This window comes from Mustela nigripes, chromosome 7 (genome assembly GCF_022355385.1).
Source record: "Mustela nigripes isolate SB6536 chromosome 7, MUSNIG.SB6536, whole genome shotgun sequence".
Classification (NCBI taxonomy): domain Eukaryota; kingdom Metazoa; phylum Chordata; class Mammalia; order Carnivora; family Mustelidae; genus Mustela; species Mustela nigripes.
In genome coordinates this window covers 78,063,150-78,087,169 of record NC_081563.1, presented here as the reverse complement: position 1 = coordinate 78,087,169, position 24,020 = coordinate 78,063,150, and the positions used below count along the sequence as shown (strand labels likewise).

Genomic DNA, 24,020 nt, shown 5'->3' with positions numbered 1-24,020 from the left:
TTCCTGCAGAGGTGACCTGGCCGTAAGAGCAGGTAGGGAGGGCTTGGACCAGGTGCTCCCTGGAGGCCTCTTTGAGCTCTGACACCTGCCATTTGGTATCCTTGAAAGGGTTAATATAGCATTTCTTTGAAAGCCTCTGATGGAGAACTTTTCACTGCTCCCCAAGTCCTTCCCCTCCTGGTCCACAGAGGAGGAACTTTCTAGCAACATTCTCTCACAGGCCTGTTCTGAACACTGACTTAGCACTGTGGGTGGGACAAACCAGTTCAAAGCTCTCAGGTTCCCTCGAGGCCTCAAGGGATGACTGACCACACATACAAGTGACACCTCTCATCAGGGATGCTGCCTGAGTGCACGGGGGTTCAGAAGCCCCTCCAATGGGGGGGGGTGTCTGGGTAAGGCAATGGAGGAGCCTCTCTGGCTACCATCCTCTAGTGCCCAGGAGACACATGGGGGAGAGTGTAGTCGACAATTTCTGTGGCCAGTGACCTCCTCCAGCACCCAGACCAGGATTGGGCCCACTTCTTCTTAGCCGCCTTATAGAGAACTACTGGTGGCCTCACTGTGGCCTAAACTTTAGTGCCATAATTTGAAAAGAGACCAAAATATCACCTTTAGGGCTTTTTATTCTAGGAGAGGAAATGAACCTCCTAGGAGCTCCCTCTTGAACTACTGAGTTCTGGTCCCTGGGCCAGTCCATGTAGACTTGCTGTTTGCCTAATAAAATCCTCACAGCAGCCAGCACAGGGGTTCACAACCTTGCCTGCACATTAGACTCGCCTCAGGTTCCAGCCCAGCCCAATCAGATCAGACTCTCTCAGGGTGCAGCCCGGCAGTGGTTTCAGAGTTCCTCAGATGCCTCCACTGTGCTGCCAAGGTTCAGAACCACTGATGGGAACATAAGAGCTGCAGAGAATGCAGCCCAGGGCCCTCATTTCCAAAGTGATAAGACTGAGGAAGTGACAGAACATGTTCCTTTGAGGCCACAGTTAGGCGAGGGCAGGTCCAAGTCTGGGACTCACAACTTTGAAGCATTCTGCTGCATGTGGGCCAATGAGTGACTTATAGCCACGTGGCAGCCGCTGGAAAACCAGTGAGCAACCCTGTTTTAGTAAACTGCTCGGCTGTCCTAAGAAAAGCCAGTCTTGGAATTTTCTCTAAGCCCTGGTGCTGTGGCCGAACTGCATGGCAATAGGGACGCTAGGGAGGAGCCAGGCCTTGGCAGAGACCCCTAGAGGGATATGGGGATATTGGGAAGGAAGGAGCGGGCCCTGCCTTATTGCAGGATGGGAGACTGGACAGCGAAGAAGCTGGGAGTGGAAATACCTTTTCCCAGTTCCTCTCCTGCTATGGCAGCAAGATGCTCCCAGCCTCCTGGAGCTCCCTGTTCCCAACTGCAATAATATGACCTCATTTGTATACCCTTAGGGTTACAACTGTGTTTTCAGGAAACTTTCCCTTCTGGTCCTCTCAGTAGTGCTACGAAGAAGGAGCAAGAGACCATGAGAAACTTTATAGCCCTCACCCCAAAGCAAGAACATCTTAGAACCCACTTTCACCCCCCTTTTTTTAGTATTTTCTGGAAGTTTCCAAGGGAGAACTTGTGTAAGTCCATGAGCCAATCTGTTGGTATCAGACTCTGAGCACAACTCACTGTCCTTCCTGCCCAGCTTCTAGGCAGGTAGTGCTCACCCCTGAGCCCCACACCCAGGCAGCATCAGAGGTGAAGGCGTTTTTCTGGATGGTCCCAGCATGCTGAAACACCCTCCCCTCCCCCTATCAGTGCTGCTCTTGACTGTTGCAGCCTTGAAAAGGTCTGTTGGGTCCCATATGCCCCCTAAACCTTTTCCACAGCTTCTTCTGACCCCCTCCGACCACCCAGTCTTAGCCAGCCTTCTGGTTCTTCCTCCCACCCCCAGTCTTCTCTCTGGACCGTTCCCACCTTGACCTTTAGAGCTTCTATGACCTATGGGAGTAAATCCCTCTTTGCTGCTAAATGTCAGGGAGGGTTAAATGCCTGGGGGCAGGGTGCGGCAGCCAGGATGGGGGTCACCATGCACAGCTGCCCACCACCAACTCTTGTTACACAGCGCAAGAAACTAGGGTCAGAGTCCCGGGAGCTAGGGAGCCACAGGGTGAGAAAAGCATCCTCAACTTGAAGAGCCAGGTTGGGTGCAGATGGCGAGAATAGCGAGCGCAGGCAGGTGCTCTGAAGCGCGAGCTAAGCGCAGGCCCCGCTGGTGGCTCTGGCCCCAGGCCGCACAGGTCCGGGCACCGGCGCAGGTGCGGCGCCACCAGGGTTGCGGTGCAGGTGCGGGAGCCGGTGCGGGCGCGGTGCGGGTGCGGGAGTGGGTTCAGGTGCGGGTGCCCATGCGGGTGCCTGTGCATGCGCGCTCAAGATGCCCGCTCTATTAACAAAGGCCCCGCGCAGGGGCCGCCTCCCGGAGGCCAGCAGCCTTTGAAGCGCCCAGCCGGGATTATTTAATATAATGGAACAGTGCAACTCGACCCATCAGAGACATAAATTTCCAGGTGTTTTAAATTTGTTTTCCCGTCAGAATGGTAAATGGCGGATAGTAAAAGTCGCCACCAGGTCGAGGCTGTCGGCGCAGGGCTGGCCCAGGCAGCGCTGCGGCCCCTCTCTGGTGGGCTGGTGGCCCCCACAGCCCAGCGCCCACCAGAGACGGCCAAGTTCGGGGGACTGGACAGGAGCCTCCCAAGCCAGGAAAGGGAGTCCATGACAGGGCTGGGCGAGAGTCCTGGACCCTTCGTTTCCAGAAGGGTCTCAGGACTCCTAAATCTCCTGCCTCCCCCACGGTTTCTGACCCCCCACATCTGCGCAGAGAAACCCACAGCCCCTCCACGCCCCAGATTAATTAGGACGGGAGGGCCTGTAACACCTATAACAAGGTTTCTGTTGCCCTTGCCAAGTTCAATTATGGGTGCATCTGCTTTCTGATTTTTCCAAGATGGTTCGGTTTTTCTTTTTTTGAAACACACACACAATCTGAACCACAAAGGAACATACTGCACAGTAGCTTTTTGCGGAGGTAAGAGATTTTGACTGTTTTTTCCAGACTCCCACTTTTTGAGATGTGTCAGAATTCATAGGGTGGCCGCTGAGGACAGATATTACTCTGAGTAATTCTGGAGAAACTCGACCCTTCCTCCCACTCCCCACTCCCCTTCACCCTTTTCCCTTCAAAGTAATAAAGAACGTCTACTTTTTACAAGGCAGGCTCTCCTGTCTGCTACCCAGAAACCTACTGTGATCCGTCACTTCGAATGGAGAAATCATTTGACATTTATTTCCCAAACAGGAAGCACTGGCTCTGAGAAGGTGGAAACCCTAGAAATTAGTTCAACTTAGAAGATGAAAGTAGGGGAGGCAGTTAGTTGCTCTTTACCAAAGTGATATTCCTTCTCTGTTTGCCCATGAGCAAGGCCTTCACAGTGACACCATAGGGTCTGGGGGGAGGCAAACCCCTAATGAAACAGCTACCTTTGCTCTCAGCAGAGTACCCCCTGTTGGGCCAGCATTGCATGTGTGCATGTGCGAGTGTACACGCACGTGTGTCTATGTGTTAGTGAAGGGGCGGGGCCAAGGAGGGGAGGCAGAGCTGTGAGACACATTAGGCCTGCTTGTCTTTACAGAATTTGAGCACTGGTTACCAGCTGAAATGCACCACTCACAGAGCTGTATGTGGAAGGTGCTGTGGGAACAGAGCAGAGACAGTCTCTGGAACTGAGGAATTCAAGAGCCAGAGGTGGGGCATACTCCTTCCAGCTCACTGACAGTCAGGGGAGGTCTTTGGAGGAGCATAACATTTGGGCCAGGGCTAGGAAAAGGCAGCGGGAGGGGGGAGTAGGACCCAGGTGAGCAGGAAGGAGAGGCATAGAGGTGGGGTTTGCATGGGGAGGGAGACTGTGAAAGATGGCTCTGGAAGGGCCAAATCCAGTGGGGCAGAGCCCCAGGTGTCCTCAGAGAGCTGCGAGCCCCCACCCTGCCTCCTGTTTGCCCTGCTCTTGTGTTTTCAGCCTGGATTCTCTTCCTGATGACATTTCCCCCAACAGCAGGAGAGTGCTTCAGAGGTCAACTTCTGGAAACAGGAAACAGTGATTAGCAAATCAATTAATTTAAGGTCCAGTGAGCCACTGGATTACAAAGAACGGTTATTTGTTAACTGAAGACAGACCTTGGCCCCTGATGAGAGCTCTGATTCTTCAAGACGGCATACCTAAGAGGAGTGCAGTCCCTACCTATGTGTGAAATTCCAGCCTCCCAGCCCTGCTGATGACAGAAAAGACCGTAATAAACCTGGGAGGCCACAAGTCAAACAAATAATTGGGTTGACAAATAGGAGTATAAACAAGACTTTGATTAATGAATTTCCTAATAGTTCTCTGTTTATTGACATTAGCTCAGCTTGGTCATTAGGCCTGACGCTGCCCGTCCATGTTGTAATATATAATATCTTCCATTCAAAGACCGCTCCGTAGCTTTTTTTTCCTGGATGTTTTACGGCTCTGAGTCCTGTCTCCCTGACCAGACCGAGAGCCCCGACTCCGGGAACCTGCTATCTGAGTACTGAGCGAAGAGCAGGGTGGCAGAGCTTCCAGGGAGCCACAAGCAGATAAGGAGAGCAGCACGAAGAGTCTCTGCCTCGGCACCGGAAGGCCTCGGTGTTGGGCTGCAACCAGGGCTCCAGCACCCTTTCGCTCTGACTTCTGTTGCCTTCGTAACAGTCTTAGTCGCTTAACCCTGTTCTGCTTTGATGGCTCCACCATTGAGGGAGGGAGTCATTCTGCAGATGGATCCTTCTCCTGGTGTCACAAGAGGTCCCAAGAGGGCCACCGTGAGGCGGGAGATGAGCCGGGATGTGGATAGCCCATATGAACAAAGGCTTCCCTGTGGCTGGTCTTGGTCAGGACTGAGCTTCTAACACAGCTGACCTTACTAAAGTGTTTTCAGGGACCTCAGCCACTCCCTCCGCAGAACCCAAGACAGGGTTTGTCCTGGGAAGGTGCCAGCGTGCCTATAGTTAGTCACCCATCCCTGGCCAGTGCATGCCAGGAACCACTGTCCTTGTCAACAGCATGGGCCCTGTGGTTCTGAGCCAACATTCCAGCCTGCGCGACTGGCTGCAGCTTTAGCAACTCGGTGAAAAGCAAAGGCAGGAGGAGTTGAAGCTGTAAATACCAGTTGTATTTTTATTGGTCATCTGCAACTTCAAAGCTTTCCCTGCTTTAAAGGAGGCCCAAGCAGGTATCCAGTCGGCTCCCGAGCTCCCGGCCTTGGTGCCTTATTGATTTTCAATGTGGCTTGATTCCCAGGTGGGCAGACTTCAAAACGGTCTGTATTTTTCTGCTGTCAGGTCTCCATCCCTGTTAGTTTCCATCTCCTGCAAGACTTGGGTTGTGGTGGAGAACAGCTTTGCTTCCTTCAGCTTTCTCTCAATAATTTTCTCCTGAACGGGATTTCAGACAGCCAGGGTCACTTTTGCTGGGCTTACACCTTGTGTTGTTTGTACCGAGCCGGACCAGCTGCTGGCAAGTGTGAGGGAGAAGATGCAGTCCTCGCCCTTAAGGGGTTCACCCCTCTTGGTCAAGGTCTAAGTGCCTTGGAAGTGTGGCCACTCTGGAAGGTGTGGCCTGGGGTGGAGGGTGGGGCCCGTGAGCTCCCAGTCTAAACAGATTCTTTAGCCTCAAGCCAGCAAGTGTCTTTTGAGCTATCCGAGAGCCCGACTGTGAGAACTAGAACATTCATTACATGCCTACCATAGGCAACGAGCACTGAGCTTCACCGACACTGACCGGCAGCTTTACTTAAATTTCATGTGAATTCTCTACCACTCCGGGAAGCAGGTTATTCTTAGCCGCTCTTTAGAAATGAGTGGGGCTGGCTTTGCAGGGACTTCAGGACTATACCCGGCCTCACTTAGCAGGACATTGCCTCTGGGCTGCTCTTGCTACTGCACCAGGCTGGCGTGTGTCTGTGTGTCCTTGTGTGTTGTGGGGAGAAGGAAAGAAAACCAGGAACTTGCCACCTTGTACCTTGTACCTTGTACCGACAGTCAGACCTGTTGGTATGGGGTAAACAAGCCACATGAGGCTTCTGTGTGTCACTAGTAAGAATAGCAGGCACGTTGTACCATCTGCCAGCTGCCAGCGACCAGTCTGGTGTCTTACCAGCATTAATTAATCCCTATGGGGAAACTGAGGCACAGACAGGGTGGATAACTCTCCCGAGGTATCACAGTCAGGACATGTCAGCGTCGAGGTCCAAACCCAGCATGTGTCTTAAACACTTGACTGAGTTTCAGTACTGCTGGAGACGGACACCTGCAGTGTGGACAGAGCAGTCCCTGCCGCTGAGAGACTTTTTTGCCTGTTCTGCCACACTTGGCCTCTTCTAAGCCTCCAAAGAATGTTGGGCCATTGAACAGATGTTTGGTACAAGCATCTTGCCTGCAGACTGGGGCATACAGGTCCGTGAAAGCAGTCTCCTCTATGAGCAGTTCCTCTCCATCTGCCATGATCATGGAGTCAATCGGGAATGTGACTTTTGTGACTATAAAGGAAAAAGGCAGGGCAGGCTAGGGAATGGGTCCAGATCTGGGGGAATTCCCTGGTGCCCTGGGCACAGGCCTTCTGCTCTGCAGCCCCCTATCTCAGCAGTGCAGGGGGAGAGGCCTTTGAAGTCACAGACCACCAATAAAATTGCAGCTGGCACCAGGAGCCCACAGGACTCCAGGCGTGAGATTTTACACCACTAAGGGGCTGAGCCGGCACCAACAGGGTTGGAATGTGCCCTGGACTTTTCCTTCCTCTGCAGGAGCCACCAGGGTGCCTCAGCCCCTCACCATCCTGTCGCTCAATCAATCAAAACTGCAGCAAGGGTCCATCACCACAGGGGGTTGAGAGAAGAAGCAACTAGCCGGCCAGAGCTGATGCACAGGCAGTAAATAGCCACAGTGTCAGCAAGCTGTGAGTCCCCATTGTGGGGACACAGGAGCTTCTCTGCTGAGGTGGTGGGGGCTAGATGGTGAGGCCAGGGGAGGGAGAGAGCAACTAGGGCCAGAGTGGTCATAGAGCAAACTCCCAAGGTTTCAGCATGGGCAGAGGCACACAGGCTAGAATAAAGGAATTCTCTCCCTCCTCTTTGCCTTTTGTCCTTTCTCTTCCTTGGCCCTCCTTCTTTCCTCGATCACTTTTAAACTGATATTTGTATCTGGCCCTGCACTGGCAGTGGCCCCATCTCCCTTCTTAAGGAGCTCATAATCTGAGACAGGCTTGAGAATGAACTCTGGATCAGGACCTGGAGAAAGAAGGCAAAGGGCAAGGGAAGCTGGTCAAGCATCACGGCAGCCCTTGGAGCTAAGAGCGCAGTGAGGGGGGCAGAGTTCACTTCTGGCATCATCCTCATCCACGCCCAGAGTTTTCTAGCGCCCTGCCCCCTTCCTCCGGGAAGCAGCTGTTCACTCAGTCCTTCGGAGCTGTTTGGTGATGGACGGGTTAACTCCTCGAGAGTGGACAGCAGATAATGTCGCAGGGATTGGGCTGAGTAGGGACAGCCATTATCTGGAAGGTGTAGCCAGAAAGAGGAGCTGACATGGAGACCACACACGTAGGACCTGGGCAAAGGGATGAGCAGGGAAGGGGGCTGGAGGAGAGAGGAGGATGGGTCAGGGGCCGGGGGCTTCGCTGCAGCCTGCCCCCAGACCACAAGCAGCTCTCCCGCTTGGGCACAGGTACTTGAAGGAGGTAACAGATTCATCCAAAGGACCAGAAACCTGAACAAGAGACTGTGGAGTGTGCAAGGGCGAGAGACACCTGAAGAGCCTTTGGGAGCATTTTGGTGTCGCTGCTCAGATCACACCTCACGGGTGGCTTGCTTACTGCCCCTCCCCCTCCCCCATCCCACCGCTTGGTCTTTTAGGAGGGACGAGCTCAGACCAGGGAGGCGACAGTGCTAAGGGAATTTTAGGTCATAGGGACTGGCTCCTGCCGCCTCACAAAGCTTGTTTGTCTTGGACAAGCCGATTCCTCCCTGCGGCTTAAGTGGGAAAGGGCCAGCACCTGTGAGGGGAGGCTGGCGTGACGAAGGGCGAGTGGGCCCAGATCTGACAACGCACACACACAGCTAGCATGTTACCCAACAAGGTTACCAAGCCTGACCGCCGTGTCCTGTTTGGAGCCATAGGTGGAAAACATCATTCTGGTCAGGCACTGGGGAAATGGGGAGCTGGGGAAACTGTTCTACTTTACCCTGAGTGTTGAGCTTCTGTACCCACCATCAAATCAGCGTCAGACATTTCTCTAGAATCCAACACGGAATTGGGGGACCTACCTGCTGTGTGCAAACAGCTTAATATGTGACACAATTCATGCAGCTAAGCCCACGTTCACTTTTGACTGGCTAACTGTTGACAAAGACATTTAAATGTGGGGAAAATCTCTCTTTAGGAACATTGAAGGCTGGCATTTAAAAAAAAAAAAAAAAAAAACAAAGTCTATAGAATGTACACAGGCAGGTAAGGCTTGCTTCCTTTGAAGGAGTCACCTAGCCAGGTCAGCATTCACTGGGATGTGCATGCTTTCCTTCAGACCCTGCCTTGTCACAAAAAGAAGTTGAGGTATCGGTCAGTGAGAACCCGGATATTGCTGAGCGACCCTTGCCGTATGTGGCAAAACCATTGCTCAAACTGTGCCTGACTTAAGAAGGGAGAATATGTCCTGCCTGAGGCTATAGCCATAGGAGAAAGGATGAGAAGGGGTCAGATTGTTCATGGGTGTTGGGTTGTGTCTTGTTGCTTTTACTAAATCTCCAAAGAGTGAAAGCAAATCAGGCTAGCTAGCATTAGCTGGTGTGCAGAGGCAAGGAATACGGCTTTATAAGGCGCCACTCTGCTGCCTGCAGCCTGGAACTGACCAGGAGTTCAGTATTTTGGAGCCTTGCTGGGCTGAAAAAGTGTGATATTGTGAATCATGGTAAGAAATCATAGTTCCTGGCGCAGAGCTCATGAGACACAGGGAATTCCAAGGTGCTGAAAAAGATAACGTGTCTTTTGTTATGTTAATGAGGTGACTTTGGGAATGCCCCATAGGTTACCCAAGAGGAACCACCCAAGTGATTAGAGGGTTGAATTTACAGTCTCCCCGCAGGGGAGGGGAGAGGGGCTGGCTGTGAATTGATTGCCACTGACCTAAGATTTAATCAATCATACCTATGTAATGATACTTTCATCCAACCACAGAAAGGACAGGGTCAGGAGAGGTTCCAGGTTGGCGAACCAACACAGGGAGACTCAGGGAGACTGGTATGCCTAGAGGAGCTTTCGTGCCCTCTCTGCATACCTTGCTCTGTGTGTCTCTTTGTCCGGCTACTGATTTGTATCTTCTGCCATCCTTTGTAACGAACTGGTGATCTAGAGAGTCAACAAGCTTCCCAAGTTCCGAGAGCCGCTCTAGCAAATTAATTGAACCCGAGGAGGGATGATGGGAACCTCTGATTTCCAGCCAGTTGGGCAGAAACATGTGGGACAACCTGCGCTTGCAGTTGGCATCAGAACTGGGGGCAGGAGGCAGTCTTGTGGGACTGAGCCCTCAGCCTGTGAAATCTGGTGTTATCCCAGTAGATAGTGTCAGAATTGAGTGGAATTGTAGGACATCCAAGTTGGTGTCAGAGAATTCCTTGAATACAAGAAAACCCCTAAAACACAGTGGAAGTGGGGATCAGAATCATTAAAGAGCCAACTGCTTCCTGGGTGCCTGAGAGGCTCCGTTAATTGAGTGCCGGACTCTTGGTCTCAGCTCCCGTTTTGATCTCAGGGTCACGGGTTCAGGCCCCGCACTGGGCTCCATGCTGGCCAAGGAAGGTAGTTTAGAGGGGAAAAAAAGCCAGCTGCTTCTGTGCCTCATACTGAAGCAGAAGCTGAGTGGCATTTGAGAAGCCATTGTTCTGGCCAGAGATGTTCTGCCACACAGCCATGGGAACCTTGTGGTCTAGGTGGACACAGACGTTGCCTTCCCACTCAAGCCTCTGTTTCAAACGGCCTCAAGATAGTTGTCATTAAACGGAGAGCTCTTGGCAAGGCCCAGCAATCTGTAAGTGAAGGAAGAGCTTAGAAATTTTGAACAGGCAAGAGCTTTTGTAGTAGTAGTTTCTTGTCCGTGGAATGAGCAGAAGTGAACGTATTTCAGAAGCATTTGAAAACATCATTTTACCAAAGGAACCATAATCCCGTCTTTGAAAAGCTTGCCGAGCCTTGAAAATCATCCCTGGGGACCAGTCCTGTGCTAGTAGGAAGGAACTGGAAGAAACTGCATAGCCGTGTGAGAGTCCACACAGGTGTGTCTGTGAAGGCCAGTGGACAAGGGAGTCTCCTCTAGGGAGTAGGACAGGGGTTCCGTCTGTAGAATCAACTTTGAAATGATGGCCCCGAATATAAGTATATGTGAAGGGTAGTATGCACGTAATGCACAAAACCTGCAAAACCGAGATAAGTACCTCCCCATACCAAGTTCCCTCCAACCCTGCAAATGACCTGTTATTCTATCACATTGTATGATTTTGGTACAAGTCAGTCTTTTTTCTAGGAGCATCTGTTTATATGTTTACTTGTTTATATATGCATCTGCTAAGAAATCACATTACTATCTATTGACTGTTTTAGATTCTACTTTTTAAACTTAGCATTTTATGAATATCATCTCTTTGTCTTAACTATTCGTCTCAAACATGAAATTTAATGGCTGTATAACATCCCATTATGCAGAACTCATAAAGTTGGACATTCAGATCATTTTTTCTACCTTAGGGTCACTTCCTTCACATGGAAATACCAGGCTGCAGGGCACAGACATTTTTGCAATTTGCTGCGGTTTGCCTGTCTCCTTCCAGCATGGCTTTTACTGGTTTACGCTTCCTCCGGCTGTCTCTGAATGTGCCCATTTTCCCATTTGCTCTACCATACGGGCTAACACTCGCTTTTATTTTGGGGATGGTGAGGTCTGAGGCCAGCACTGTCCCTGTGCAGTAAAGCTGTTGCTTGAGTGTTTGGGGCTCTTTTGCATATCCACACTGTAAATTTTTTTCTGATCATCTCCTTGCTGAGCTGCACCAAAGCCTGTGGGTGACCATCGGTGTGACATCTCCAAAATTGTACATCATTGTTCAGGATGACCCTGTGGGTCCTTGTATCATCTGCAGAAATCCTAGCTGCTCTCTCAAGGCCAATACCCAGAAAAAAGAGACACTGTAGGGTCTGAGCACACACGGAATCAGGAATCATCCAGCCACAAATCTTCTAGTGCTTACTTGAGAGAAAAGATGCAGTGTCTTCCCTCATTAATAGTCATCTCCACGACTGCCAGGTTGCTCTTTCCAGTCCGAAGACCTGCTGTTATCACCAATAGATTTCTGATGACAAAAGGAGTCCTTGTTCTTGGAAGAAATTAAAAAAAAAAAAAAAAAAGGTGTAAAGAAGAAAATGGAAGTCATACATGGCCTCCAAGAAAAAAAACCCCACGGTTGACATTTTGGTATATACATTTCCAGAATTTTCTTCCCTGCATGTTTTTTTTGGAACTACAGTTATCTAGTGTACAGCTTGCTTTAAACATTACAAAGAGCTTCAAAGTGACCAACATGTGTCACAAACATTTAAAATTGCTGCACATTATTCAAACACAAGTATTCCAGAATTTTTTGGCGCATTTCCCTATACTGCATGTTTAACTGTTTCCAATGTTTTTTTTTTGTTTGTTTGTTTCCAATGTTTTAATAACAAATTCTGTAATGCTTCATAAGTATCGTTGTGCATGAAGCTTATCTTCTTTTGGATTACTTCCCCATAATCAATTTCCATATGTGGAACTATGTGTGTTTCAAAAGGAAAGATGCATGGCTCCAGGTGATGTGGAAGAATATTACTGGGGGAAGACTGTTTGTGGGCCATATCCTACCAGACTGGGATTAGGGATCAGTCAGGTTATGTATGGGTCACTGTCAAAGGCTGAATGATGTGCCTTCCAAAGATGCCCATGACAGAGTCCCCTGAACCTGTGATCGAGTTATATGGTGAAAGGGATTCTGCAGATGTGAGTTGGTTAAGAATTTTACGATAGGAGTTATTCTGAATCATCTGGCTGGGCCAGTGTGAGGACAGAGGTCCCAGTTAGAGGGAGACAAGAGGGTCAGTGTTATAGAAGGAGATGTGATAATAGAAGCAGAAATCAAAAGAGAGAAAGGGAGATTTAAAGATGCTACACCATTGACTCTGAAGACAGACAAGGGGACCATGAGCCAAGGAATGCAGGCAGCCTCTAGAAGCTTAAAAAGGTGAAGAAGATTCTCCCTTAGAGTTTAGAAGGAATGAGTCCTGCTAAGGAGTTGATTTTAACCCAGTGAAGCTGTGTTGGGGCTTCTGAGCTCCAGAACTGTCAGAGAATAAGTTTGTACCTTGCGGAACCACCAAGTCAGTGGTAACTTGCTACAGCAGCAGTAGGAAATGAACACAACCCTGGTCTATCACAAGAGCTAAAATGTCACTGAAATAAGCAAAAAATACGGTTTAGGTCACATTCCCATACATGATTTTCAGATGTCAGTGTTTAACACTTGGGGGTCTTTCTTGCTGTTGCTAGTCCCAGCGACTCTGCCAAGCACTTGTCCTCCACGGAGCCGCTCAGGGGTCCGTGAGCACCTATGCCCAAGCCATACGGCCTCCTTCATCAGTGAGGCAGATGAGGAGGAAAATCCTTGCCTGGGGGCTTCCCTGCCTCGGGCTAGGGGTGACTCCTCTCACAGCCCTCGGGCAGAGGGCTCTGCCTGGCTCTAAGGGGCTTGGAAATTGTAGATTTTGTGCTGCCAAGCGAGGGGATGGGGAACTGAGGATTCACAGACACCAGTGAGCCTATCGTGCGGTGCACGCAGGAGTCCTGAGAAAACGGTCTTTACTCTCTGATCCTGGAGCTCACAAGTGCCGTGGTGACTCCCATCTGCGAGTTGCATGGTATAAATTCCAGGCCTCCAGACCAGAGATGAGCAGCAGACAGGTGCCTGGAGCCGGCAGCCCCATCCGCGGAGATTCAGAAACCGAATCACGTGTGTGGTAGCGCTGTTCTCAGAAAAAGAGTGGTTTGTTTTATTATCTAAACTTTGAACGTCTTAAATAGCCCTCCCAAGAAGGCACCTGGCTCAGGGAACTGTGGCATTCTGCGGAAGGCCGGCTCCCACCCACGTCCTACCCTCCTCCGTTCTCTCTTTTTATTCATTGCGGCATCTTGTTCCTGATCATCCAGTCTGGAAACCTTGAAATCCTTGCGGACTGTCCCTCTCGACGACCTCCCATCCAGTCAGCTCCCAAAGCCCACCGCTCTGTCTCTGGTTGGGCTCTGGTCTCTGCCTCCTCCTCCTCTCCCCGCCTGTCTCGCTGCCTGCTCTCCCAAGTAATTCGTGCCTCCCAGCCCATCGTCCTGCCCCGGCCTGGCAGCCGGCTCCACACCCCTTGGGTGGCTCTCACCGGTGTTCCCGTGCTCCCAGCCCTCCAGCAACTCCCTGCCACCTTTTGGGCTTATTCCAGACTCCGGAGTGACGTCGCAAGTCCTCTTGCCATGAATCCAATGTTTTTTAAAGTTTTATTTATTTATTTATTTGAAAGAGAGAGAGAGAGTGGGAGAGCACACAAGCGGGGGCGGGGGGGGGGGCTCAGAAGGAGAAGCAGGCTCCCCGCTGATCAGGGAGCCTGAAGCTGGACTCAATCCCAGAACCCTGGGATCGTGACCTGAGCCAAAGGCAGATGCTTAACCGACTGAGCCACCCAGTTGTAGACTGCCACGACTCCAGTCTACCTCTTCAGTTTCATCCCCTCTTCGGTGGACTATATGGAAGCCAAGCTGGATCGTGGACCCTCCATGAGTCTGTTCCAGGCTTCTCCATCTCTGGGCCTCTAATGTCACTGCACTGAGAGAAGACTGCCTCTTGGTTCCCCCACCTTTTGGCCTATTGAAGTCTTACCCTCTCTAATGTTTGCCCACATGTCCTTTCCTCCACAAGACCTTTTCACATGGAAGTGGGTTCTTCTATGTATTCCCTAGTCCTTTCAAATTGTCTCAAAGCTTTATCAAATTTGCCTTGTATTGAGGTTATTTATGTAGAAGTCTTATCTTGTGCACTAAACTACAAGCTGCTCAAAGGCAAGGAAGGCAAGCCCCTTGTGGTTTCCATCTCTGTGGGCACTAGGGAGCCCAGCAGAGTTCTTAGTGGAGCTGTTTCCCCATCCATATGCAGATAGGCTGAGAGTTGGAGAAATTAAAGAGGATGCAGTGGGTCAGAAACTACACCCCCAACTCACGATGCAGTCTTTCCCCCTTGACTCTAAGATTGACCATTTTGCCACCCAGCACACACTCACTAGGTGCTAACCATAGTCGAGCATACGTCTAGCGTTAGGTGCTGAGGGTACTGGATGAATAAGATCCAGCGGGCCCTGTCCTTATCGGTGGCTTATGGCAGTGGGAAGGGAGGGAAAGGAGGAGGAGGCACAGGTTTGTGGGGAAAGCAAACCTCAGGGCCTGGTAACAAGTGCTGGAGAGGAGAAGCAGAGTGCTAGGGCAGCATTGAAAAGGGGCGTGTTCCCAGGCTTGAGGTGCTAAGGGAAGTCAGCAAAGCTTTCCTGGGGTACCGTTGACTAAAGCAGGCAGTTGAAGAGGACCAAGAAAAGAATGCATGTTCTCTCATGCAGAGAGAACAAAGTATTTAAAGGCAGCAAGGACTAAAAGAAGGCCAGGGTGACTGCAGCATAGGGAGGGAGGGACACATTGGCAGGAGATGAGACTGCTTAGGAAAGGGTGTCTGATGGCCACTTACAGACAGGAGGGGCTGTGGCTAGAAGTGGGGTGTGGAGAAGTGAGCACACAGTGTCGAGCGGAGGCGGGGAGATGAGTGGCAAGAAAACTGGAGACATCAGACAAGATGTCTGGGGTAAAGTCTTCCCAGTGGGACAGATGAAAGCAGGCAGGCTGCTACCCCCAGCAGCCCTCTCACAAGGCAAGCCCATGCTTGGAAGAGTGCGGGGGTAATTTGTGCCTTTTCCAGCTGCTGGTTTGGGCAGACTGGGGAGAGAAGTCAGTTCCTCCACACACCCCTGTGTGGCTTGGGCAGGACCTGGAACCTCTCTGGTTTTCATTTTCAGAACCATATAGTGAAATGGGTAAAGCCTCTCAGTCCTTGCCAGGAGAAGCATCTAGATTCCCAACAGAATAGGACTCTAGACATCCTCTAAAGAATGACTGTTATTTACCCTCTCTTAGTTTTCATTTTGCCCCTGATGAGGGGGGCTGTATATGAAAGAAAAGGCTTTAAAAAAAAAAAAAAAAGCACCATTGGCTGCTCTACGAACTCGTCATTGCAGACTGGACTTTGCAAGGTGGATAGACCTTTGCTGTTTGGAAAAAAAAAAAAAATGCAGCCAGCCACTCATTGGATTAAGAGTGTAGAAAAGCAAACGTGTTCAAATCTTAAACACATCATAATTTTAAGCATCCACAAGTGTTTAAAAAGTGTTAGCTGCTATGAGCACATACATCCATTTAGTAGTTAAACATCATAACCTGTTTCTTTTCTAAACACGTGGGCAAGGGAACAGAGGACAGTTAACATGTTAAACACACTGACATGTTTACAATGTGTTGCAAGAAGGTGTTTAACTTTTTGTGCTCCAAAGCTAAACACTTTGGAATTAGAAGGGTGGCTAATTCCACCCCCAGTTAGTGTGGCTATTACCTAGCGGTCGCCCTGGCTCTAAGCAGACGCACCTTTGGAAACACGGACAAGCTAGTGACAACATGGCTTCCACGAAGGGCGGTGCAAGGCTGCTTTACGGCAGGATCCTGGGTGCAGATGAAACGGATGTTTTGGAAAACGGATTGGAAAAGGACTTAGTCCTGAATCTGCGAATTGCCAAAGCCAGCCCCTGCCACAGTTAGCACAATCCCTTTCTTCTCTCAGGCCTTCCATCTGTTCTGTTGGTGGGAGCTTCCGAGGCCTGGGACACAGGCTGGCTGGGACCTGGGTCTCTGCCACACACTGGCTCAAACTTCCATAGAGAATAGAGCTCCAGAAGCCAATTTGGAAAGAGAGACAGAGTGAAGAAGAAGGAGAAGGGAAGAAAGGGTGAATATTTGTTTTGTATGGCTGCTTAGTAGATCGCCATATGGTGTGGGAAACAACGTAAATTTATCATCTTATAGTTCTGGAGGCTAGAAAGGCCTTAAATGGGTCTCCTTGGGCTAAAATCGGGCATCAGTAGGGCTGTGTCCCTTCTGGAGGTTGAGAGGAGAATCTGTTTCCTTGCCTTTCCACCTTCTAAAGGCCACCCACATGCCTTGGCTTGTGGCCTCCCTTTGTCTTCAAGGGCTTTCTCCCCGTGTCACTTTGACACTGCCTCTTTCACTCCTAAGGGCCAGTGCTCACCTGGGTGATCCAGGATCCCCTTCTTAAAGCTAGCAACCTGAGCTCGCCCTTGCCATGTAACAACATTCAAGATAACAAGATTAGGACGGAGACATGTTTGGGAGGCGTTATTCTGCCTGCCTCAAGGTGTTATGGAAAGAGGCAGAGAGAGGGAGAAGGAATAGGAGAAAAGGAATTAAATGGAATTACACAAAGTTGGAATACTGTTTAGCCTGGACTTAGAGGCTGTCTCAGACAAGCACGAGTCAAAGGGCGGAGGCTGGTGCTTGGTCACAGTGGGAGCCATTTCATGGGCCTAGGTGCTGTTCTTAAAATTCATTGCATCAGGGGCACCTGGGTGGCTCAGTGGGTTAAAGCCTCTGCCTTAGGCTTGGGTCATGATCCCAGGGTCCTGGGATCAAGCCCCACATCGGGCTTTCTGCTCAGCGGGGAGCCTGCTTCCCTCTCTCTCTCTGCCTGCCTCTCTGCCTGCTTGTGATCTCCGTCTGTCAAATAAAAAAAAAAAAAAATTCATTGCATCAGTTAGGGTGTGGGCTCAGCTGCTATAATAAAATAACCCCAAATACAATGGCTTAGACAAGAGAGGATTTTCTTTCTTTTTCATGGTAATAGCGGAGGCTGGCAGTCCGGGACCCCTGCTCTCCCACCCTCTAGCCTCTGGCTTCTATTCCTTGGTCCAAGGAAGTTGGGCTAGTTTTGCTCACCTTATAGCCTGGGGGAAAGGATGAAAGGACCAGAGGAGGGCATGGACATTCCTTTGAAGGGCATGATATAGAATAGAATGTCTCAACCTTGACACTCGTCACATTCTGGGCCAGGTAATTCTTTTTTGTGCACTGTAGGATGTTTAGCAGCACCCCGGGCCACTGCCAGTGGGATAACCCAGTTGTGACAATCAGAAATGTCTTCAGGTGGGGAGGTTAGGACCATCCCTGGTTAAGAATCACTGATCCAGGGGCGCCTGGGTGGCTTGTGGTTAAGCATCCAACTTTTGGTTTCAGCTCAGGTCATGATCTCAGGGTTGTGAGATTGAGCCCCAAGACGGGCTCCACACTCAGCACAGAGTTTCTTTGAGATTCTCTCTTTCTTTCCCTCTGTCCCTCCACCTGCTCAAGGGTGCTTTCTCTCTCTCTCTCTCTCAAATAAATAAATAAATAAAATGTTTTTAAAAATCACTGATCTGGAAAAACCTGGTGTTATCCTATGGTCCTAACAAGCTAGGCAGTAATATACCTGTCTAGAACTTGGAAGCTCTATTACACAGCAAAAGAGAAAATGTTTGGGAACAACTAGTGGTCTTTGCATCCATTTCTGGCATCTGGACTGCCAAATTACTGAATCCTACCTCATATATCCTACCTCATACTGAATCCTACCTCATATATCCTACCTCATACTGAATCCTACCTCATACCCATGTGTCTAACATGCTCAATGGGAGGGAAGGGATTAAAGGTGGTCTCCATTAAGAAGGATTTCTGGGGTCCTCTGCCAGAGCTCTGGAAGGTCATCAGGCACCCCTGGGCACAGTTGCCTGAGGGGGCTGCCTGCTGGTCATAGCTGCAGCCTGGATTCTCAAAGCTGGGGGTGGGGAGCCCAAGGCATTTCTGGGAACCTGGGCCCTGCCATTCTTATTCCATGCATTGTGAAATGGGAATTGAATGCCAGGGGCTCTGGCCTGTGTGCTGTCAATTGTAACATCTTATTCTGCCCTTGGGGGTGACAAGGTGACCTTGGGGACTCACTGGCCTTGATCTGTATAAGATAGTGGGTTTAAAAGACAGAACTGGGTTCTAATTCTGCTTGTGCCATTTGTTAACTATGTGATTCCTTAATGCCTTCCTTTTCGTCATCCCTAAATTAGGACACTGTCATGTCCTGCATTGAAGGAGGTTGTTGGGAACTTAGATGATACGTGAAAAAAGACAGGGCCATCCCCAAGACTTTGTAAGCACTTAGTACATGGACTCATATGTCTCTTTATTCCTCAGATATTATTTTCTGGGTACCTACTATATGCGAGACTCTGCACTGGCTTCTGGGAATGTGAACATAGCAGTAAACAAACTTTCTCAGTAGTTGTACTGTGGCAGTAGTGCTGCTGTTACGACTGTCATCATGATTCTAGAAGCAAGACTAGAGATTGACCATCTGGGGCGCCTGGGTGGCTCAGTGGGTTAAACCCTCTGCCTTCGGCTCAGGTCATGATCCCAGGGTCCTGGGATCGAGCCCCACATCAGGCTCTCTGCTTAGCGGGGAGCCTGCTTCTCCCTCTCTCCCCTCTCTGCCTGCCTCTCTGCCTACTTGTGATCTCTGTCTGTCAAATAAATAAATAAATAAATAAATAAATAAATAAATTTTTTAGAGATTGACCATCTGCCAGTGCAGGGGCGTGTTGGTGAGGTTGAGCCAATGAACTCGGGGGCTGAGTGTGTGGGAATGAGGCTGGCTGTTGGGGTGGGGACAGTGAGATCCCGCCTGTATGTTTGATGGGGCCGGTTGGGTAGAGTGGGAAGGGAAGAGTTGGGGGGCTGACTGAGGCAGAACAACTGAGGACTTGGTCTTATAAACCAGGAGCAGGGCTTCAGAAATTCCTAGGAATTCAGAGGACAAGACTTGAGAAGGGGCTGCCATCCTGGGGCTAACAAATGGGGCAGGGAGAGGTGAGCCTTGAGAAGGGAGGCCAGAGAACAGGGACAAGCATCTGGATAGTGGAGCTACTTTGGTCCGGTTGGAGAAGCCGAGACCTGGCTGAGGTCAGACTGTTTGGGCCGGTCCCAGTGAAGCAAGACTTGCTGATGAGGCAGGGAGGGCTGTGTCTTGGGGGTGACTGAAGTGCCCCCACAGATAGCCTAAGAGAAAGTCTCATACAAGCAGGATGGACCCTCACCTCCCTGATCCGCTGCCAACCCCCATGCTCTCTTGAACCTCTTGGCAAGCTGAGTAGGAGGGCAAGTTTGGGAGGCAGGTCATCTCCATTAAATCCTCAGGGAGTCTCTGATGGCTCCAGAGTGGTGAGTCTCAGACTTTCTCCATCTATATCTCACTCTTGGCAAAGGAAAAGACCTCACACTTTTCCACGTACTAAAAGGAAGCCCTTCTTTCTAGAACACAACTTAAATTCCATGGTCAATCATTATAATCACCCCCTTGCCCCTTTCATTTCATTGTACTGTCTTGGCAAAACCACCACCAAAATTAAATCCAAGTGTCCCCCCCACCCATTTACTCCATGCCTGTCTGAGGTAAAAGTACAACCATCCTGACAGATCTCACTTTAAATCCACTCCCACAGTTTCCAGGGAGGACTCAGTTGCTGCCAGGTCACCATCCTTCCCTGTCCACTCACTCTCTGACTCCCCTAGGTGACTGTCTCTTCTCTCTCCAGCCCCAGAAAGACTTTCACCAGTGTGACTTTGCTTCCCTCTTTACCACAAAGTTGAAGGAATCAGAAGAGAACTCCCACAGACTCCGCCAGCACATCTCCCCCAACCCCGACCTAGATCTGTCCTCATGTCCTCCATTTCCTTGGCTGTAACTTGATGATCTTTCTGTGCACATCTCTAGAGCAACCTCTCCCCCGTGCACCAGATCTCATCCCTGCCGCCTATGCAAGGACATTGGTTCTGCCATATTGCCTACTTCTCTCCTCCATCTAAATTGTTCATTTTCTCCTGAATCCTTTCCATGCATACAGGCATTTGATTTTTCTTTTCTCTCTTTTTTTTTTAAAGATTTTATTTATTAATTTGACAGAGAGAAATCACAAGTAGACAGAGAGGCAGCCAGAGAGAGAGAGAGGGAAGCAGGCTCTCTGCCGAGCAGAGAGCCCGATGCGGGACTCGATCCCAGGACCCTGAGATCACGACCTGAGCCGAAGGCAGCGGCCTAACCCACTGAGCCACCCAGGCGCCCCAGGCATTTGATTTTTCAACCATTTTAAAAACAACTTCTCTTGAACCCATTTCTCCTGCAACTTTTCATTTTCTCCCCATTTGCAGCAAAACTTCTCCAGAAATTTGTCTAAACTTTGTATCTCCAATTCACTTCCTCCAAATCTTTATGGGGATATAAAATGTGTTTCTATTTAAGGTATATAACTTGATGTTTTCCTATAGGTATCTATTGTAAAAAGATCAACACAGTCGAGTTCAGTAAATGATTCATCACCTCCACATAGTCCCTGTGTGTGTGTTGAGAAGATTTAAGATCTATCCTCTCAGCAGACTTCAAGTATACAATCCAGTACTGCTCATTATTATCACCATGCTATGCATTAGATCTCCACAATGCATTCATCTATTCTTCATCTTGTATAACTGAAATTTTGAACCCTTTGACCAATATCTCATTTCCCCTTCCCCTGCCCCTGGCAACCATCAGAGACTACTCACAACTTATGTATATTTGACTATTGTAGATTCCACATATAAATGAGATCATGCATTATTTTTCTTTCTGTGTCTGGCTTATTTCACTTAGCATACTGTCCTCCAGGTTCATCCATGTTGTCAAAAATGGAAGGATTTCCTTCTATTTAAAGCTGAATAATATTACATTGTACGTGTGTGTGTGTGTGTGTGTGTGTGTGTGTATACAGAGAGAGAGAGAGAGAGGTACATATGTAGAGAGATACACATATATATTGGTATATACCATTTTCTTTAATTCATTCTTTGATAGACACAGGTTTTCCCATATGTTGACTCTTATGAATAATGCTGTAATAACATGTAAGTACAAATATCCCTTCAAGATACTGATTTTATTTCCTTTGGATATGCACCCAGAAATAGGATTGCTGGATCATATGGTAGCTCTACTTTTAATTTTTGGAGGATGATTTTCATATTGGCTGTACCAATTTACATTCCCAACAACTGTGCACGAACTGTGTTCGTTTTCTCCACATCCTCACCAACACTTGTTATATTTTGCCTTTTTGATGACGGCCATTCTAACACGCTTGAGGTGATACCTCATTTGTGATTTATATTAGTTTGATGTAGTTGCATTTATCTATTTCTGCTTTTGTTTTCCGTGACGTTGGTGTCAGATCCAAAGCATTGTTGCTAAGATCAATGCCAAGAAGGTCTTCCAGTATGTTTTCTTCTAGTAGTTTTGCAGTTTCAGGCCTTATATTTAAGTCTTTAATTTAAAAAAATTTTTTCCTTACATTTAAGTCTTTATTTTGAGTTAATTGCTCTATATGGTATTAGATAAAGACCCAATTTCATTCTTCTACATGTGGATACCCAGTTTTCCAAGCACCAACTATTGAAGAGACTCTTATTTCCGTCTTGTGTGTTCTTGGCTCCCTTATTGAAGATCAATTGGCCATAAATGTGTGGATTCCTCTCACTCTCTCTTAAATGCACTCCAATTACTCAACAGATTGCTCTTACCAACTTTCATATTATGGGGCCCACTGGTCAAGTCTCAGTCTTGACCATTTAGTCCATCAACTGCATTTGATGCAAGTTGACCACTTTTTCCTCCTTGATACATGTCTTTCACTTGACTTTCAGAACAGCACACTGGCATTGTTTCCCTCCTGCCTGGCAAGTTGCTCGTTCTTGATCTCCTTTGGTAGTTCCTCCTCATCTCCTTGATCTTTTAGGGCTGATGTACCCTAGGAGTTCAGTCCTTGGTTCCCTTCTCTTCTTTATCTACATTGCTTCTTTTGGTGATCTCACTTGATCTCATGGCTTTGCATATTGAATATCACTCATGATGCCCAAATTTAAATCCGGATCTCTGTGCAGATATCTTAGAAAAGATATCACAACTCAGTATACTCTCCTGATCTGCCCGCATGCCCACTGATACCTCATAAACCTGCTCCACGCACAGCCATCTCCATTTTGATGGCGACTTCATTTTTCCAACTGCTTAGGCTTGCTACCTCCATGGATACCAACCTGCTTCGAACCTCTGTAATGTCTCACCCGGATTCTTATAATAGCCTCCTAATTGCTTCCACCTTTGTGCCTCTGCAGTCTATTCTCAAAATAGTAGCTAGAGGAAGTCCTTTAAAATTTAAATCAGATTGTGCCATTTCTTTTCTCAAAACCTTTCAATAGTTCCAATTTCCCTAAGGCTCTACAGGATCTGCCAACCTATCTCAACTCTACATCTCTGAAATCACCTCATACTACCTTCCTCTTATGTATGTCATTCCATCCCACTGCCCATATGGCAGTTCCTCAAGTGTCCTCCACTGTAAAACTACACTGTCTGTTCACTCTCCTGGTATGCTCCTTTCCCAAGTAGCAACATGACCTACTCCCCCACCATTTCAATGAGACCTACTCTGACTTCCATACCACCTACCAGCATGCAAATCCCAACCCTCCTTATCCTGTTCTACTTATTTTCCATAGTAGTTATCACTTCCTGACATACCCTGAAATTACTTATTTTTTAATATTTCATGTTTGTAGGTCTCTTCCTGATAGAATATAAGCTCTATGAAGGCAGACTCTTTTTCTACTTTTGTTCACTGATGAACCCCAAGGGCCTAAAACAATGCCTAGCATGTATAGTAAGTGAATAGTAAATATTTTTGGATGAATGTGCAGAAAAACTGTTGCTGTTACGGGAAAACCTCCATGAAGGATGTCTGCCATCCATCCACCTGTCTGTCTACTTACCTATCCACCTATCCATCCAGGTTAACACAATGAGTATGTTTTGAGTGCCTGGTCCTTTTTTATCCTCTGCCTTGTCCTGTGGGAAAATGGCATCTACCCCAAAAGAACTTCCAATCAAGTTAGGGGAAAAAGCCCAGACACAGGAACCATTAAAAAGAAGTTAGCCATTGTTATTGAAGCCAGAATGAAAAGCACAGACATTGTTACTCTGGAGGGCTAGTGACAGGGGTGGTAGCAAATATATTTATGGCCTGGCACTCCAGTGGATTTTAGGATTTGAAGATCAAAGAGGCTTCGAGGACCCACACACTGCATGTCCTGGGGACGCAGGAAATCTGCTGGGAGGAGGAGGGAAGAAGCAGCCTGTTCTGGGAGCCCGAGGCTGAGAAAGGAACTACCACCCTGCCTATTTCCTCTGTGTTTGGCCTCGCGCTTGGGGCTTTCCCTCCAGGAGCTATGGGAGAGTTTTAGGTCCTCAGACTGTGGTGACACCAGCTACCTCTGTCCAGGGAGCTGCCCCTCCCTGAAGGCAGCCTCCTCGACACTTGGGGGAGCTGGAATCCCCCGCAATGGTGAGATATGAGAGCCCAGAAGCCAGGCCCTGGCTGTCCTCAGCTTGGGATCCTTTGTCTCACCCCTGAACCCAACCTGAAAGGAAAACAGTCCTAATCCTACAGCCCTAAGCTGAGCAGCTCACAGCTGGCCAGCCCACCAAAACAAATAAGCCAGGTACCCTACGATCCACAGAACTGGGAGGAGAGACTCCCATCCCCTCTTGCTCCTCTTCTTTGTTCTGTGGCCCACTGAAGGCTTGTGGGGAGGGGAAGCAGTGAAACACATGGACGCATCTGGAGGGGTTGCTGCAGCTCGGGGAAGGGGCACTGAACAGG

General features: G+C 48.9%; 1 pseudogene; it reads right to left on the bottom strand.

The window, feature by feature from the left end:
- Positions 1–2,554: 2,554 nt before the first annotated feature.
- The window catches only part of LOC132022385 (ribosome biogenesis protein NSA2 homolog), a 118,889-nt pseudogene continuing 97,423 nt past the window's right edge, over positions 2,555–24,020 (bottom strand).